The sequence below is a fragment of the Lontra canadensis genome, unplaced genomic scaffold (genome assembly GCF_010015895.1).
Source record: "Lontra canadensis isolate GAN:19392208 unplaced genomic scaffold, GSC_riverotter_1.0 scaffold18, whole genome shotgun sequence".
Lineage (NCBI taxonomy): Eukaryota > Metazoa > Chordata > Mammalia > Carnivora > Mustelidae > Lontra > Lontra canadensis.
In genome coordinates, this window is record NW_022631012.1 from 5,734,331 (window position 1) to 5,752,618 (window position 18,288).

The 18,288-nt window shown below is 38.4% G+C and overlaps 1 protein-coding gene across 20 annotated transcripts in view; it reads right to left on the reverse strand.

Annotated features, from left to right (window-relative positions):
* The window catches only part of MAP2 (microtubule associated protein 2), a 141,124-nt gene that overhangs the window by 89,439 nt on the left and 33,397 nt on the right, over window positions 1–18,288 (reverse strand). For 19 of the 20 annotated variants that reach the window (XM_032859919.1, XM_032859917.1, XM_032859918.1 and 16 more), the window contains one exon: window positions 11,157–11,234. The exons of the other annotated variant lie outside the window; for it this stretch is intronic. The gene's annotated coding sequence lies outside the window, so the exon portion shown is untranslated. The remainder of the gene's footprint in view (window positions 1–11,156; window positions 11,235–18,288) is intronic. 20 annotated transcript variants of the gene reach the window in all.

The window sequence follows — 18,288 nt, forward strand, 5'->3', positions numbered from 1 at the left end:
GTCCCATGTGACACGTGACAATATGACAAATGGTTTAATAGAGGTGTAAAAGGAGTTAAGGGAAGTTCCCAAGAAATCAGAAATTCATGGGAGACTTCAGAATGGCAAACTTGCTTTCAGTGTTGAGGGGTATTCACGGTGGCAAGGGCACAATTCCACACATGAAAACAACGATGCAAAGATGCAGTGAGGGAGCTGGAAACCATCAAGGAAGTTTCGGAATGCCAGAAATAGGGGGAGTGGAAGATGCTACCAAGAGAGGTAAGCATCTAGATGATGAGCTATCCATTGTCAGGCTGTGCAGTGTAACTTGTATCATTATTAATGGCATACCACTGAGAAGCTTTGAACGATACTGATAAGACAAGCCAGAGAAAGGGTGGCAGACGGTTAGATCAAAAACAGGAAAAGTAGATAGATGGCCAATAATGCAATAATTAATGAGTGAGCAACTAAGAGTTTGAATGAAGGGAGCAGTGGGATTGGAAATGGGGGAAGATACAAGATATTTATATTGACACACAGGAAGGTCTCTCAAAATGCCACAGGTCACACAAAATTCCTATCCTCTTGACGGTTACATTTTAATGAGGTGATCATACAGTAACCCAAACCCTAATTAAAATGTAAAATGTAATATTTCATATAAGAATATTAATGTTATTTTTGTGTTAAATTACTAAATTTAACCTTTAGTGTATTTAATATAAAATTGAACATGAGAAGAAGATAGCAAGGCAAGAGGAAAGCACTATTTTGAACAGGATGGTCAGAGAAGCATCTCCAAGGAGGTAAGCTCCAAGAAAAATGCAAATGCTATTCAGGGTGCTTTTTAAGACAAAGTTTCCTTTAGAATTCTTAGGTTCCATGAGGATGCGAAGAAAGGGGAACCTCCTACACTGTTGGTGGGAATGCAAGCTGGTGCAGCCACTCTGGAAAACAGTATGGAGTTTTCTCAAAAAGTTGAAAATAGAGCTATCTTACAACCCAGCAATTATGCTACTGGGTATTTACACCAAAGATACAAAAGTAGTGATCCAAAGGGGCATGTACACCCCAATGTTAATAGCAGCAATGTCCATAATAGCCAAACTCTGCAAAGAATCTAGATGTCCATCCACAGATGAATGGGTAAAGAAGATGTGGTACATATATACAATGGAATACTATGCAGCCGTCAAAAATGAAATCTTGACATTTGCAATGACATAGATGGAACTAGAGGCTATAATGCTGAACAAAATAAGTCAATCAGAGAAAGATAATTATCATATGACCTCACTGATGTGAGGAACTTGAGAAACAAGACAGAGGATCATAGGGGAAGGGACGGAAAAATGAAACAAGATGAAACCAGAAAGGGAGACAAACCATAAGAGACTCTTAATCTCACAAAACAAACTCAGGGTTGCTGGATGGGGGGAGGGATAGGGTGGCTGGGTGATAGACACTGGGGAGGGTATGTGCTATGGTGAGTGCTGTGAACTGTGTAAGGCTGATGAATCAAGGGCCTGTACCCCTGAAACAAATAATACATTTATGTTAATTAAAAAAAAAAAAAAGGAATTCTTAGGTTCCAAAAACAAGACCAACTTTGATTGTAAACCGAAATTAGTTAACTGTAAACTAGTTGCTACCAGTATTTGCAGTGCAAATTAGTTAATGCTGAAAAGGAAATAAGTACTAAAAACAAGAATGTATATACACTATTTCCCAGTGGCAAGAACTTTCTAGTATCACAGCAGTCTGTTCTGGAAAAAGGTCTTTTTGATTGTTTTGGTCCTTTGTCTTTATTTAGGATTGATTACAACTGGATTTTTCATAGAGCTCTGTTCACAATGGTTTCAAATGACTCAAGCTTTGGCACCCCCTCACTAAAGTATTTGCCTTGGTGAATTCTAAATTTCTCTTACAGAAACTGCAACTGTCTTACTCTCAGATTGCCTTCTGTAGTAATTACCAAGCACATGGTATAACTGGAGTCCTTGACACTCATCAAAAAAAAAAAAAAAGTGCAGGGATTGGGTGAGAAGAGAAAAAGTAAAAAAAAAGAATCACAAGAAATTAGGAGGTTTAAATAAATCATTCTACTCCTCAGGAAAAAAGATCTAACAGAAACATGGAAGGAATCAGCCTCTGGGTTCAGCCATGCTGGATTTTTGTTCATCATTTTCCATTCTTCCCACACAGGCTGAAACCTCAGATTTCCTTTCTTTCTATAGAAAAGAATTATAGAAAAGGCCAGTTTTATTAGGGTTTCTTCATTAAAACATGCTCTCTGATGCCATGAGAACTTGATTAAACTGCTACCTATTCCTCAAAGGGGAAAAGGAGTTTTAACCTTCCAGGAAAAAACAGTGATCATACCTTTACTGCAAGGCAGTATTTTAACATATCCAAGCGCTCCACAGGCATAGGAAACTGAAATTCCATGACAGAATTATTTAGCAGATAAGTTGACTTTATAGAATATCTAGCTGATAGAATGGCTTTTACACAACACTGTGGCATGATATTCCATTCATAAAAAATAGATGCACTGCTACCCTACATATAAATAGTAATATTTACTCCAAATAAATATATGAAACAAATACAAAATGTACTGTGAGGCTTATGTATGATTATTTGTGAGTTCATCAAACCAAGAATTCTTTAAAATGTTTGCAAAAGTACAAACTGTGGGTATTTTTCCCTCAGTATTTTACCTTTACTTGTTATTTCTCTTTAAAAGGGAATATCCTTTTTTGCTTCAAAATGAGTTTTGACTGTCCCAGTCATGTCTTTTTCTTTTTTTTTCAAGATTTTATTTATTTATTTGACAGAGAGAGAGATCATAAGTTGGCAGAGAGGCAGACAGAAAGAGAGAGGGGGAAGCAGGCTCCCTGCTAAGCAGAAAGCCTGATGCAGGACTCGATCCCAGGACCCTGAGAACATGACCTGAGCTGAAGGCAGAAGCTTAAGCCACCGAGCCACCCAGATGCCCCCAGTCATGTCTTTATATAATGAATTTTAGAAATTCATTAAAGTACAAGCATTTATTTTATTCCCCAATGAAGCTTCTTCATCTATTAATTAGTCAATTGATTCACTTTGAAAGAAGTTGTTGAAAAGGATGTCTGGGGGGCTCAGTTGGTTAAGCGTCTGCCTTTAGCTCAGATCATGATCCCAGGGTCCCAGGATCGAGTTCCACATTGGGCTCTCTCCTCAGTGGCAAGTCTGCTTTTCTCTCTGACCCTCCCTCCTCTCATGCTCTCTCACTCTATCTCCCTAAAATAAATAAATAAAATCTTTTTTTTTTTAAAGAAATTATTGAAAAAAAATAGGAGCAGTATTGGGCACTATGCTTTTTTTTCACCATTATTCTCTTGGATACAATGCTTAGTTCTATAAAGAAGGTTTTAAAAAATATCTTATTTGTGTAGTGCTGTAAAAATTAACTTTGATGAACTAATATATCAAATACATTTACTATTTAAACATGGTACTGAGATTATGATTCACAGTTTTGTTTCTATGGTATGATTAGCATCTATTCTCACCAGGATTTGAGTTACTTGACCCAAATGTTCAAACGCATTTATACTGGAGACAGATTTTCCTTTGGTTTCACAGAGACTGCTAGCAGTTCATCAGAATCTCTTTCTTCTTCTTCCTGAGCACACAGCAGGAGTATATTTCTTATCTATCCTTACAGTTAGGTGTGGTCATACGATTCAGCTCTAACCAATGGAAGTTTGGCTCTTCTACACTCCCATGTGCTCCTCCTTGGTCTTTGCCGCCCTACCAGATGGGTGGCGACAATGACAAAGTAAAACCATAAATGGAACGATCCCTTTGTCTGAAAGGAATCCCAAAAATCTTTATCCCTGGTTGACTATGGGAAGGACAGACAGGCTCCCAACCCAAACACCCAGGCAGGACTGTTGACTGAGCAAGAAATGAAGTGATAATACATATCTGCATCTATTTGTTTTAGTAATTAGCCATCCTAACTAACATACTTGGTTTAAAGCAATGTATGGTAAGATTAGGAAGAAAAAAAAAAAAAAAGGATGAGACTAATAGAAGTAATATAGTTAAATGAAACTCCATTTATGGCCTGCACTGCAAATCCTGGTAGCAACTGGGATAGTTTGTGGGTGTTGGAATGGAGGAAGCAGGAGGGCAAACTTGAGCAAGGAGCATTTCCTGCTCTTCCGCAATCACCTTCTTCATGCCCCTCCACTCTCTTGTGTGAATGGAGCCAAGAGGGCCCAACCTTTCCCTTGGTCCTTTTGTAGCATCTGTCTTCCAGCCAAGGTGGAGACAGAATTTGCAACCACTTACAGATAATCTTAGGACAGTCTCGTGTTTGCCAAGGACAAAGTGGAAACTCTGTTTTTCCTGAAGATGGTAGAAGATAGAAGCGTTGACACAACCTCTACTTTGGTCTCCCCAGTCTTTTCATCCTCCCTCACTGGCTTCACCTTTCCTTATAGGGGTAGCTGGCCCCCATTTTTGTTAATATTAGTCTGTTTGTCTTTTAACATAGCTTTTCTTGTTTCCTCCAAAGCTTTGTTTCCTAAACTGTCTCCTTGGGGACTCATGGTGTTTGCTTTCTCCACTCTTTTCTTTCTGACTATAAACCTACTGTTGTTAGTGATCACACACAAAAGAAATGACAGTAAAACCACCACAACCACCTTAAAACCCATTTGTAAATCTGCTACCTAGGGCTACAGACTGTATTTTTCCCCCTCCTTTATCTCTCATTTATTGGCCCCATCCTCTTTCAATCATTATTTAGTCATTATTTACTCATTATTATTACTAACTATTAACAGCAATTTACTAAAATATTATTTTGTTTCAAATCTGATTACATGGTCCTGGAAGCACAAATATGGCAAAGGACAACACTTTTGCCTTGGAGGACTTCTCAGAACTGGGGAGAAAGTAAGAGATGGAAATAATTACACACCAAGATGATTTTTTCTGTAGGTCTCCCCCTCCCAAATTTTATTTGTTAAAGAGAGAACATGAGAGAGAGCATGCACAGAGAGAGAGGAAGAGGGAGAAGCAGACTGCTGATCCTAGGACCCTGAGATCATGTCCTGAGCTAAAGGCAGACATTTAACCGACTGAGTCACCTAGGCGTCCCCTTTTCTGTAGTTTAGATACACTTAAAGGGCTAGGGAAGCCCCTTCTTCCTCAAAGGCACACTTAATATCACTTTTTTGGGGGGGAGCTGGAGAAGGAACGACATGTGGATTGAAAACACATACCTTTTCTTCTTTAGACAAGGGGACAATAGGTATTTAGTCAAGAGTTACAGAAATAACAAAGACAAGAGCAATGTGAAAGAAACATGGCTTACCAAGAGAAATAAGTAAGTTAAAGGAGAAACAAGTTTCCTGCCATGGTTAGAATGGACAGGCAACTGAGTAGGACAGAGGGATTGGAGATTGTCCAGAAATGGCTGCTTGGAGCCCAGTTCTGAAGGGTCTTTACTGAGTTGGCTACTTTATATTATAGGAAAATTTTAAGTAGGAAAAATAAATGATCTGATGTATATGAAAAAAAGGTCATGTGGAGAGGCGGGTTGTAAAAGTATCAGGAAAAGGGCAACTCATCAAAGGGCACTGAACAGCTCAGGAAAGGTACTGGAGGCCAGGCGGAGGGAACAAGGGTGTCCAGCCCTTGGATTATGAGGTACTTCAGTAACCACAACATTTTCCTTCATCTGCTTAAGCAGAAAAGTAGATTTCCATTGGCTTCAGCTCCTTTTCCAAATTGATGGAGACAAGGTTATTGCCAGTGGTCAAGAATGTTCTGTAGGTGAATATCCAACAAGATTTGACTCTTAAGACCTTCCACAGGAAGCCTCTTTCTTTAAGTGACTTACACTCATGGGCAACAGAATAACTAAATGCATACTGACCATTCTTTCAGAGTCCAAGCATTAGAAAGAGTGCCATCAGCATCCAATTGTTGTCTTTTCCTATCTCCATTTGGCCAAACTGTTAAAAGGCAAGGCTTACTAACAGCACCATCCTGACAAGAACTACAGCCTCTGTGGCAGGTGGTGCCCACCTCTGCCTACGGAATTGCAGCCCAAACAGTCTGCTCGGAATTGCCGAGGAATCAGCAGAATGTGCTTATGACTCAGCCCGTTAAGTAGGAGGACTGTTATTGTTATTTTAACTCCTGCCAGAGTATGTGGGCAAATCTCCCTTTCTCTGTCTCTGGTTAACCATGAAATGTCTTTCTTGAAAACCTCACCCCTGGAATAGGTTCTTGTTCAGTAAGAGCCAGAACAATTTGGGGTTTGGGTATAACCGCCAGCTGATAGTACAGATGAGCAGAGGCCTTCATTAAGGAAACATCGGATATCCTAATTTACCAATACAGTTTATTTTTGGAATGCTTAATCTGCCTTTAAAATTATTCACACAGAGGGCCACGGGCCAGAGCCAAGTGCTGTTGAGATAGTAATCAGCATAAGCCAAGATACTTATTTTCAGAGACGATGGTGAAAATACCAAGTTTTCCTTCTCTTTTCCCTACTGTTGAGGTTATTGTGGTCTGACGGTTTGTCTTTCTCTTGCCAAGTGTTCTCAACAATGTAAACACTTGTCAAGTGCTGCTCCTAAGGAGCATCGTGAAAATAAAAGAAAAAAAAAGTCAGCCTATTTTACAGAAAATTGTGTTAAAATTCACCCATCAATGAGTGAAAAGATAAACATCTATTCTGAAGATAAAGCAAAATCTAAGAAATATCAGGTTGTAGCAAGGTTTTTTTTTAAGGTTTTATTTATTTATTTATTTATTTATTTATTTATTGTGAAAGGAGGGAGGGGCATAGAAAAAGAAAGAGAATCCTCCAGCAGGCTCCTGGCGGAACACGGAGCCTGAGGAGGGGCTAGATCTCACAACCCCAAGATCATGACTTGACCTGAAATCAAGAGTAGGGTGCGTAACCGACAGAGCAAGCCTGGTTACCCACGTTGCAGCAAGTCTTGATATTGTTCTTTAGATAGAGGATGGCTGGTAATTATAAAATAAGTATTTTCTCCTCCGGAGATGGATTTCTCATTTCTACCCAGCTGATTTGTGCTTAATTTGTCTCTGTGGTTTTGATACTATAAATTAAGATTCAAGATTATATATCAGTAGAATAAAGTTTTATTTTATTTTTTTTAAAGGTTTTATTTATTTATTTGACACAGAGAGAGAGAGAGAGTAGGCACAAGTAGGCAGGCAGAGAGAGGGGGAAGCAGGCTCCCTGCTGAGCAGAGAGCCCAATGCCGGGCTGGATCCCAGGACTCTGAGATCATGACCTGAGCCGAAGGCAGAGGCTTAACCCACTGAGCCACCAAGCGCCCCAGAATAAAGTTTTATCATAATGCTATAAAATCATGTGTCAAAATCGTGCATGAAAGTTCCTCAGCATTCCAGAAGCAACTGACTCTATTAAGACAAACTGAAAGAATCCTTAAAAATGCAACAACGATCGCTGATGTTCACTGAAGACATCGTGTCTATTCCACAGTAACCCTTGCATACCTAGTCAATCCTTTAGCAAGTGAGGGTCCACCAAGATGGAGATACTGTTCTAGACACAGCTGAGAATGTCTCACAGTCTCAGTCCTCAACTGGGGGGAAGGATGTTGAGATGACGTCGGGGAAGGACAAGAAGTCAGCTTGTATTGCACCTTGTTGGCCATAGTAGGAGAGTGGGTTTTATACTGAATATTATGGGCAGCCCTGGGTGGATTCTGAGCAAAAGAATTATATCAATTGATTAAGATTTATAACAGACCGCATTCTGTGACCAACAGACCACAGCAGAGCAAGCTTGGGCGTAGGAGGCTATTGCAGTGGTCAGGATGAAAGTGGCCTTACAAGTAGGGATAATGAAAAACGATCACATTCTGGACAGGAACCAGCTTGGTACCATTATTATCTGCTATGAGGCTCAAGGGGATAAAAAAAAAATATACCTCTAGTAGGTAGTAGAGGCTGAAAATCAACCAATTGTCAGGGTTGTTCATCTCACTGTTATGTTTACATGGAACTTTTGTGTCAAAGAGATGTTATTACATGAAGTAGTAAGACTCTTAAACTTTAGATACATATACCAAGCTCTACATTTAGAATTACATGTATTAGGTTTGAAATATTCAATTATAAATTTATAGAATAATTAGCAATAACAGCAAATGATTACAAAGATTATGTTATTTACAAAGCATTTTTACTCTTCTTATCCCATTCAATTTAATCTAATTGGCATGGTTTGGGGACCAGACAGGTAATTATTTGGTAAACAATGTTAAATTGTTTAGCATAGCAAAAATTAAATAGTCACTTTTGTGATATTACTGAAGGAGTCTTTGCCATTTCTAAATAGCCTGTTTTCTCTCTCTGGATAGATATTATGTCTTCCCTGCCTGCTCGCTCTTTCTCTCTCTCTCTCTCTCTCTCTTTCAATTTACTTGAGAGAGAGAAAGAACAAGCATGAGTAGGGGTGGGGGGAGGGGGCAGAGGGAGAGGGAGAAGCAGTCTTCCCGCTGTGCAGGGATTCCCAATGCAGGTCCAATCCTAAGACCCGGAGATCATGACCGGAGCCGAAGGCAGGCACCCCTTCTTTTAAAGATTTATTTATTTTTTATTTGAGAGAGAAGAGAGAGGACGAGGAGGGGGAATGGGCAGAGAGAGAGGAAATCTCAAGCGGACTACCCGCTGATCCCGGAGCCCAAAGCAGGACTTGATCTCATAACAATAAGCTCATGACCTGAGCTAAAATCAAGAGTCAGGCGCTTAACTGACTGAGCCACCTAGGTGCCTCTCATCCTTGCTTTTCTAAAATCATTCCCTTCAAGTCACATAAAAGGATCCCAGTAAATATTAGTGGAATAAATGAAATTGCTATTTCTGTGTCAGATAGGTTATGTAGTTTTTCTCAATTCTCTTTCTCTAGCAAGTATAGTTTTGGAATCCAAGAGAAATGAGTTTGAATCTAGCTCTGCAATCACTATATCTTGATTAAGCTGCTTGACGTATATGGGCCTTGATTTCCCCATCTGCAAATCTGCTGCACTTCTGGCCTGGGAGGCTTACACAGTCTTGCATTTACTCAGATATACCCACCAAAGGCTAGTTTATCTCTACTTTCTTCACCAACTGAGCCAGAGTAATCGTCTACTCCCTTAAGAAAATAAGTTATGAAAGATTCTATATCGATAGATCTTACTAATGCATATTGATATTTCATAATTTTACCTTAAACAAATGCTAGAATTAACTATACTGTTAGAGAAAACTAAGGAAAATCGTTTTTCTTTAAGTTTTCCTCATGATTTTTGAGGGAAATATGAGCAATTAACATGGACCAAATGAGAGTGTTTTTAAGTACCTTTTAAATTTCAAAGGCAGTATTCACACTGCATTTGGGAAGAGTCAGTATTTCATCCATGGGTAAATAAAACAGATTTCAATTATTGTATTATGGCAAAAACAGTTAAAAAAAAAAAACCCAGGAATCCAATTAGTTAGTAAGATCCTTATAGCCACTAAAAGATACGTTTTCTAATAGGAAAAAAACCTAAAACATAAACAGAATTGGCATGGTAGCACATATTAAGAACTTCGGATTTCTTACACACAAATGACAAAGATGCATTGAAAGCCACGGTTAAACCACTTTGGCATTAAATCTTCAAAATGCTAAAAGTTATTTGGAAGCAGCAATTAATAATACCAAGTTCCAAAATGACTGAAACGTTAGAATGAATAAACTTTATGACAAAATAAGTCAACCAGAGCTTCCTGTATCAATACGGCTGAATCTCTCAATGTAATGTTGGGTGAAGGCAAAAGAAAGTCTCAGTATGGTACTGGTTAGGTAAACTTTCCAAATGTAAATTACTATACGGCCTATTGTTTCACATACACCATTAAAATATTAGAACACACATAGGAAGGTTATATCATCTTCAGGATTGTAAAACCTTTCAGAAAGAAAGGAAAAGAAGCAAGAGAACTTTCTTTTTCTTGAGGATGACTTATTTCATCAGAAAAGATCTGTACAAAGTTTAATACTAGCATTTGTTTAATCTATCTGGCTGATGTTTCAGTATTTATGATAATATTTCTATTTTTTTTTAAACTTTGTGAAGTTTCTAACTTAAAAATAAGGTGATAAAGAAATAATGAAGACAGTAAAGCAGATATTGCTGTGGCCAGTTTAAGATCGCACGTTCAGTTCCTCTAGTAGAAAGAATTAAATTAAAATACATTCTTCATTTTGTAGAATAAAAAGTCATTCATTTGTATTCTTTCTGTCCCATTATTCTGCTTTAACATAGGAATTTTGAGTGTAAAAGAAGGATGTAAAATAAAAGAAAAAGTTCTGTTTGTAAACTGTGCTAACGTATAGTCTTTTATTTATTCATGCAATAATTGTAAAGTAACAAGTACAAACACAAAATAAATGCTGCCTGCTATGACCCTTGGTAAATGCATTATTTATTTATTTATTTATTTACTTCTTCCAGAAATTTGGATAGAACCAATTAAGGACATAGGGGAATCTGACGGCTAGGCATTTCTACGACAACATGAAGTTATTCTCAAAGTAATTAATAGCTGGGGCTGGTATTCTCCCAGTGCCTGCCACCTTCAGACCTATATATAAAACCTTGGGTACATCTACTTGCCTCTTCTCTCTCTGCCTCAAATCCCTAATCTGTATAATGGGGATGATCCCTGTATCTACTCCCAGAGTTCTTGTAAGGAATACAGGGGTTACTTATGTAAAGTAAGTCATGCAAGTCACATCTGGCACATAGTAAGTGCGTGCTGAGAAAATACTGCTGGTGTTTTTACCCATAGCAGGAGAAAGAGGCTGAGCTCAGTTCTCATTTCATTTTCAGTTCTCATTAAAAGAGTGAGAAAGATCCTTTCACTCTTTTACTATTATATCATTTAAAACATTATGAAGTGTTACTTAATAATCTTAAATCTATTAGCTGTAGAATTCACATATATTTCTCCCTTATCAAACCTGATATTCATTTCATGAAGATTTTTTTAAAATGTGGTCAAAAGAGAGTTATTTTTCACAAGTATGGATAATTCTTTTATTGCAGAGAAGACAGGGTTTTTCTTACCTACTCAAGGAAGCAGTAAAATGGTAAAATTCGTTATGTTGTATTCTCAAAGGGTTAATAATATGTTCTGGCTTCTTTCTGCAAAAAAAAAAAAAGAGAGAGAGAATTTAGGACATTAATCATTTAATCTGTGATCCATATAAATCTGTTACATCATGTAGATCAATACCAAATTCAACTTGCGGCTGTCTCTTTTTCTATTGGGCAATTATGAGGCCATGAGATGAATTTCGTGATTGTTCTCTATAGTCAAACACTGAGCATTTATAACCAGCTAAGTGCTCTTTCAGGTGTTTGGATTTGAGAAATGAAAATGCTAACAGCTGCATAATTTTTCTCACTTTTTAGCTTCGCTCTAGTGAAGCTTTACAAGTATTATATCCAAAGAAAAATAAAATTTTAGATTGTTTAAACTGGTTTCAGCTAATAAATAGAAGGCAATTGTATTCTCTCACAGGAGAATATATTCATCCTGGTAAATTGTTAATTATATCACTAAAGGACTGGGCCTCTAGCCCAGTCGCATTGATTTCCTCCAGCACAGGATCAAGAGGAATTTTTTAACAACTAATTAAATTTTCCCTACAGCGTACTAAACTTACTTTGACATTCGGAATCTTAAAAGTCATTCTGGATTAGTAGTTCTGCTTACAAATTTCACTAGAACAATACAGGGTACTTCTTACTGAAGTGGTTTCTGGAAATAAGCCCACTTATAGAAGGCACTAGGTTTGCTTTATATCTCTTCAGCTATTCAGGTTTCATCATCCTCAACACATAAGTGATTTGTCCTTACAAGCAAGGGCAGAGCTGAGGCCCAATTTGAAATCTTGCTCTCTTACAACAGGTATCTAAATCTATGCATCTCTATGAGTTAGCACCAGGGCTGTGTGATTTCACACCTGGGAGAGTGGATGGACCTATCAAATATCCTCAAGGAAGAGGTTGCTCTCCAAGCAAAGGGCCTCAAGACTCAAATTTGATAACTACTAATTCTTCTTCAAGACCCAACAGGAAATGTAAATGTGGAATGACAAGAAGCAAGCAGTTGGTTCATTTCTTCTCCATCACCCTTCAAAGAAAAATGTGTTTAGGGATATGAGCAGACAGGGTTTGATTCGAGCGTGACAGACATTGACTGAGCCAGGTCCTGTATTCAGTGCTTTTACATGTAATAGTTCACTTAATCTGTGAACATTCACACAGAATATGTAGCAGCAAACAAGTCTTTTAATGCATAGTAAAGCTAGAAAAGCTTAACATTAAAAAGAAGAAGAAGAAGAACAGAACATTCGCAGGCGGGAAGAAACACAATAGAATTCTCCAATCCCTCATAAAATTTAATAGTTATTTTAGGAAAAAAAAGTTTGCACTGCCCACACATCTGATCTGAACACAGCTTCTTTTTTTTTTTTTTTTTTTTCCACTTTTGTTAGGCTCAGGGGTTCTCAAATTTGGGATATATATAACATTATTATAGAGTCCTACACAATAACTTTAGACTACTGAAAGCATTTTTAAGGGTAGCTTTGATTAAAATCATATTAAACATTGTAGGTTGATTTTAGAGCAAAAATAGAATGGTAGAGCAGCTGTGCACCTTGTTCAAATTAAAGCCTTGGGTATTTAATCAATGAATGCTAAATAGAATATCAAACTTTGTTTCTTCTCTAAATTCCCTATTTTCCTTAAATTCCTTAAAAAGCATGTTTTACACTTCATGATTTTGAAATACATGCCCGTGTATGTATCTAAGTGTGCAAATACACATTATACATGTATGCATGCATACATGTTTAAAAAACAAACAAACAAAAAAGAATTGCATAGAACAAGTGTCAGCAAACTGTGGTCCATAGACCAGATCAGGCCTGCTGCCTGTTTTTCTCAATATGGTGTTTTGGGCACATGGCCACATTCATTCCTTTGTTGTCCTTGCTTGCTTCTGTGTTTCAATGCCACAGTCAAGGAGCTGCGACAGACACTGTATGGCCTTTCATGTATTTATATATGACTCAAATGTTTACTATTTGGCCCTTTACAAAAAAAAAAATTTGTTCACACCTGTTATCAAAGAACATGTTCATCTGAGTAGTACTAAAAGCAATATTAAAAAACTAATATCCTGTCTTTTATAGTCTTTCCAAATATTAACTCAATAGTTAAATGTCAGTGAAAGTGAAATTCCAGCCCTGAACACTTAAAAGCTAATTTCATTCTAACAGAATTGGGAAATTATTGGCCAAAGAATGAGATGATTATGAGAAAACGGCGTAAAAAACTGAGTCGTAAAAATTTTAGTCATAAAAATAATGCCCCACTTACCCATCATTGTGATTTTTGTTTTTTTTTTTTTGTTTGTTATAAAATTAAAATGGCTATGCTTTTTTCTAGACTTTATTTTATGAGAAAGATAAATGCCACCTGGGATTTATTTTTTTTTAAAAGCAACGTAGGGCCTATTCCATGAGGCACATAAAATTGGATAGTCATTTTATTTTATTTTATTTTTAATATTTTATTTATTTATTTGACAGACAGCGATCACAAGTAGTCAGAGAAAGAGAGGGGGAAGCAGTCTCCCCGCTGAGTAGAGAGCCCGATGCGGGGCTCAATCCCAGGACCCTGAGGTCATGACCTGAGCCGAAGGCAGAGGCTTTAACCCACTCGGCCACCCAGGCGCCCCTGGATAGTCATTTTAAATGAACACACTGCAGTTAGAAGCGATCATTTTCATTCTAGATCAAAAAGATTAAAATTACCTTAACACAGATTTTGTTATGAATATTATTTGACACAGTCTTCGTATATGATACCTTATATAGCGTGGCTGCGACATCCCTACGCTGGTATTTGCTAACATGATGCAGCATTTATTATACACCAATGTTTCAAGTCTTCACACATGTTCACTCACTTATTCCTCACCATCACCCGGTGAGACAGGTGACTATTAAGATCCCCACTTAAAGAAAGCTGAGGCCAACAGACTTTAAATGCCCTATCCAACATCACATAGCTAGAAAGTGGACAATCCTCTCAACCATATACCAACTCTTTTTTTTTTTTAAAGATTTAATTAATTAATTAATTTGAGAGAGAGAGAGAGAGCAAGTTCAAGCACCTGTGCTCAAGAGCAGGGTGGGTGGGGTTTGGAGGGACAGTGGGGTTGGGACAGGGACAAACAATCTCTAGCCGGAACATATAGCCCAACATAGGACTTAATCTCACAACCCCGAGGTCATGACCTGAGCAGAAATCAAGAATAAGACACTTAACCAACTTAACCTCTCAGACACCACTATACCAACTTTTTATAGACTCTGAGAATTGGTGTTAGGTCTTCAATTCCGGCTAAAGACAATTTCAAAGAGAAAGGCGTTGGGACTCAGTGAGAAGTGATATTTCTTTTTTTTTTTTTTTTAATTTATTTATGAGAGAGAGAGAGAGCACAGGCAGACACAGCAGCAGGCAGAGGCAGAGGGAGAAGCAGGCTCCCTGCAGAGCAAGGAGCCCGATGGGGGACTCGATCCCAGGACGCTGGGATCATGACCTGAGCCGAAGGCAGACGCTTAACCGACTGAGCCACCCAGGCGTCCCGAGAAGTGATATTTCACTAGTGGCAACTTTCAGTTCACTAGAAATACCTACTAAGTCCCTATTTTATTCAGTATATTCAGCTTTTTGACCAATTTGAGGATGTCCCCAACTCCAGTCCTGTCTCTGTTCTCGGCTCCATTATTCCCACCAGGTTTGCTTCTGCCACATTCCAGAGCCTCTTAGAGTTGGGTGTGAAATGTTGAGAATCATGGCTGGCAACACTTGACAAAGGTAATGTGGTTAGCAACTATATTTAAGGGCTAGCCTACTCATCACAGAGAAGAGGGTGTATGCCGGCATCACAAATTAAGTTGAGTACATCATTTAATGAGGAGCCCAAGACAGACTCTTGTTTGGCTATTGACAAAATTAGCTTTTATCAGCTGATGACTCAGATAAATAGATACAGTGCACTCAGTCTGCAGATAATATGTGTCCAGCAGTTGGGGTATTTATGTGCAAGTTACATGACACCCCCTACACTGAGGTTAAGAATGATAAGTTCATGTAGACTCAGAATCTCAGGAAGAAAATATTGGCAAGATGTGGTTTTCTCAAGTGATATAAGAACCCGTGTTTCATTAAGCAACAAAGTCGAGATAAAATCTTCCCTGGATTGTTAGACCAGGATATACTACTCATTAACCTTTGAAACATATTCTAGTGTAAGTATCACTTGGTTATTTTCCCTCTTTTCATAGACTTTGTCTGACAAGTTAAACATTGAGATGCTTGAAGTTGCTGGAATTCTGAAAAGCATTTCTGAATCCTAACCTTGACCTCACTGGCTATCATTAGCCTACTCAGCTCTCAAATAAACAATAGTGACATTGTTCTCCACCTCCTCTACCAGTCTGCTCTATGTGATTTTGAACAGTTTGTTTAATCCAGTGCCCTTGTGCAGGATAACAAGATTCCAACTATTGGGGACATTCAGAATTGCCAGTACTGTTGGGAAAAGATCCACTAACCAAGTAGTCTTTAAACAGGAGAGCCGCTGCCAACATAAAATCTTTTAGTCTAACAGGAACCAAACCACTTCTATTCCCTAAGACATTTAGAAGCAGTTCATTATTACTACTTATTAGTAAGTGGCCAAAAGTTACAGTGAACCAAAGTCACTGATACTTATTCAGAGAAAGATCTTCCTTTCTTGGGGCTTTTGCCAAATTCCTTTTTGGAGAACATTATGTTTCTTGCAAAGGAAACATACTTCAAAATAATATGAATTAAGGAGTTAACAAGAGCGCTAGTCAAAACATATGATTTCCAGTTGACCAGAGAATCTAGGTAAGATAGACAGTACGAATTTTCCCCTTTGATTCCCAAACCTGATACTCTAAGCTATTGCTGAGGACTAGCAGACTGGGTTAAGCTGGCTTAGTAGAAATTAGCTGGTCTTGTCCAAAGCACCTCAATCTGATTCAAGGCCATAAAAATAGGATACAAACGGGTGAAGGATAAAGGACTGGATTAGTCAGAAAAGTCAAGCTTAAATCTCAGAGACTTTGCACAATAAAGGTTTCTATCCTCCTCATACAAATCCTGACGTGAGTGGAATAATGCTCCAGGCTTGCTCTCTCCCATGATCTGAGTACATTCCTTTTGTGGCTCAACTCATGGCCTCCAAGATTACGGTAGCAGGGAGGAAGGCATGAGCAGACTACACACCAGCTTTTAAGTGCTCTAACTCAGAAGTGACACACATTACCTCCTCTCACCACTCACTGGACTGAACTAACTACCATGGCTCTGCCTCAATAAGAGGTTGAGAAAAACGGAGGATAAGTGGAGCTCTAGTGGGGCCCCTGGCTGGCTCAGTTAGCAGAGCATGGATCTCTTGATCTTGGGGCTGTGAGTTTGAGACCCACTGGGCACAGACATTACTTTGAAAGAAGCATGACAAAATGTCCAGTAGCTCCGGGTCAAGTTTCGGTTCCTTCTTGGTTGAAAAGGGTTGAAAAGAAATGCTCAGTGATATCAGTGAAAAACTTATTTGCTAAATTGTTAACATATGCTGACTCCGATGGAATATAAATAAATACTTTATTTTATAAATAAAATACAGGAGGCTCTGCAGTATAGAGAACCTTGGGCAGCGACAGGACACATGCGCCCGTATTTTCACTTATTTCTATCTTACACTTCTGCTTTCTGCTCAGGATCAGAATATATCTGAAGAACTAACACTTCTTTGCTTGACAGAAAGCCATCTGTTCATTTGTTTCTAATTTTCATACGAACACTAACCATTTTTAAAATGGTAGAATAAGCCAGTGCCGATCTGCAGGTTCATGTGGTACAAGGAAAAAGAACTAGGGAAGGGCACTAAGGAAACAACAGGTGGCCACAAAACTGACCTGGCTAGGAGGCCTCCTCGTGATGTCACTGTCGTGTTCAAGTGTTCAAACGTCTTCTGCCAACAATGAAAAAATGAAAATGAAATGAAAAAAGAAAACAAAACAAAACAAAAAAAACACCCAAATTTCCAGGTCTGGCCTCTAGGGCTTCTACACTATGACTATGCGCAACTAGTTCAACTTTATCCCCAACTTTCTACCACCGTGAAGCCTCCAGTTCCTTTGTAGACCTGTGAATTGCCCTTTTCCTTCCAGTTTCATATTTTCCTTCTCTCCTTCCACAAAGTACTCTTCTTTCTCTTTTTCTTCTTTTCCTCTCTCCCACACCCCCTCCCTCCCTTCCCAACTCTAGGTTTGTCAGCTCTACCTTGAACCGGAGCATCCTTCTCTAGAAGTCTCCTCAACCACTTGCAGGTGTTTGGCTGCTATTTTTACTACCGATTTGGCATTCATATGAATGACCTTGTGTTGTTAACAAACTTTACTGTAATGGAAACAAATCCCTACTCCCATTCTTTTTCTGCTTTATTTCAATCCTAGAAGCCATTGATTTCTATCAAATATATGAGTTCCTTTTTTTCATAGTATTCTGAATTCAAAAGGAATACAAAGGAAGAACAAAAAATATTAAGCCATATAAGAGTATACACTACACTTCAAACTAGGTTACCATATCATCTCATCAAATCAGACTCATCAAATATCATCAAATTGTCTCAAGAGGTATTAGCAATTTGCACTCCTATGGCTGTCTATTTCCCTATGCCATCAGCAGCACTGTATTTAATGTCTGCTCACTCCATCCCACTCCAAGGAATCTGTAAGCCCTAGAAGGGCAGGGGCCATTTTCTTTTATATTTGCTATCACTTTCCTTGTCTGGCAAGTACTTGCTCAAGAACATCAGATGGATGAAAAATGGAGGTCTGTACTGAAAAAAAAAAAAAAATAGAAAAGTGTGTTGATCCTTTGATTTGGTGTATACGAACTCCTTTGTTACAAACAATGAAATCTCCTTCTCTACCTGGCTTCTTGTTTCCCTGATTTGAAAGTAGATGAGTGAATAAATATAAGGATTTTAAATTTTATTTATTTGACAGACAGAGATCACAAGTAGGCAGAGAGTCAGGCGGGGGTGGGGGGGTGGGGGGTTGGGGGGGGAAGTAGACTCCCT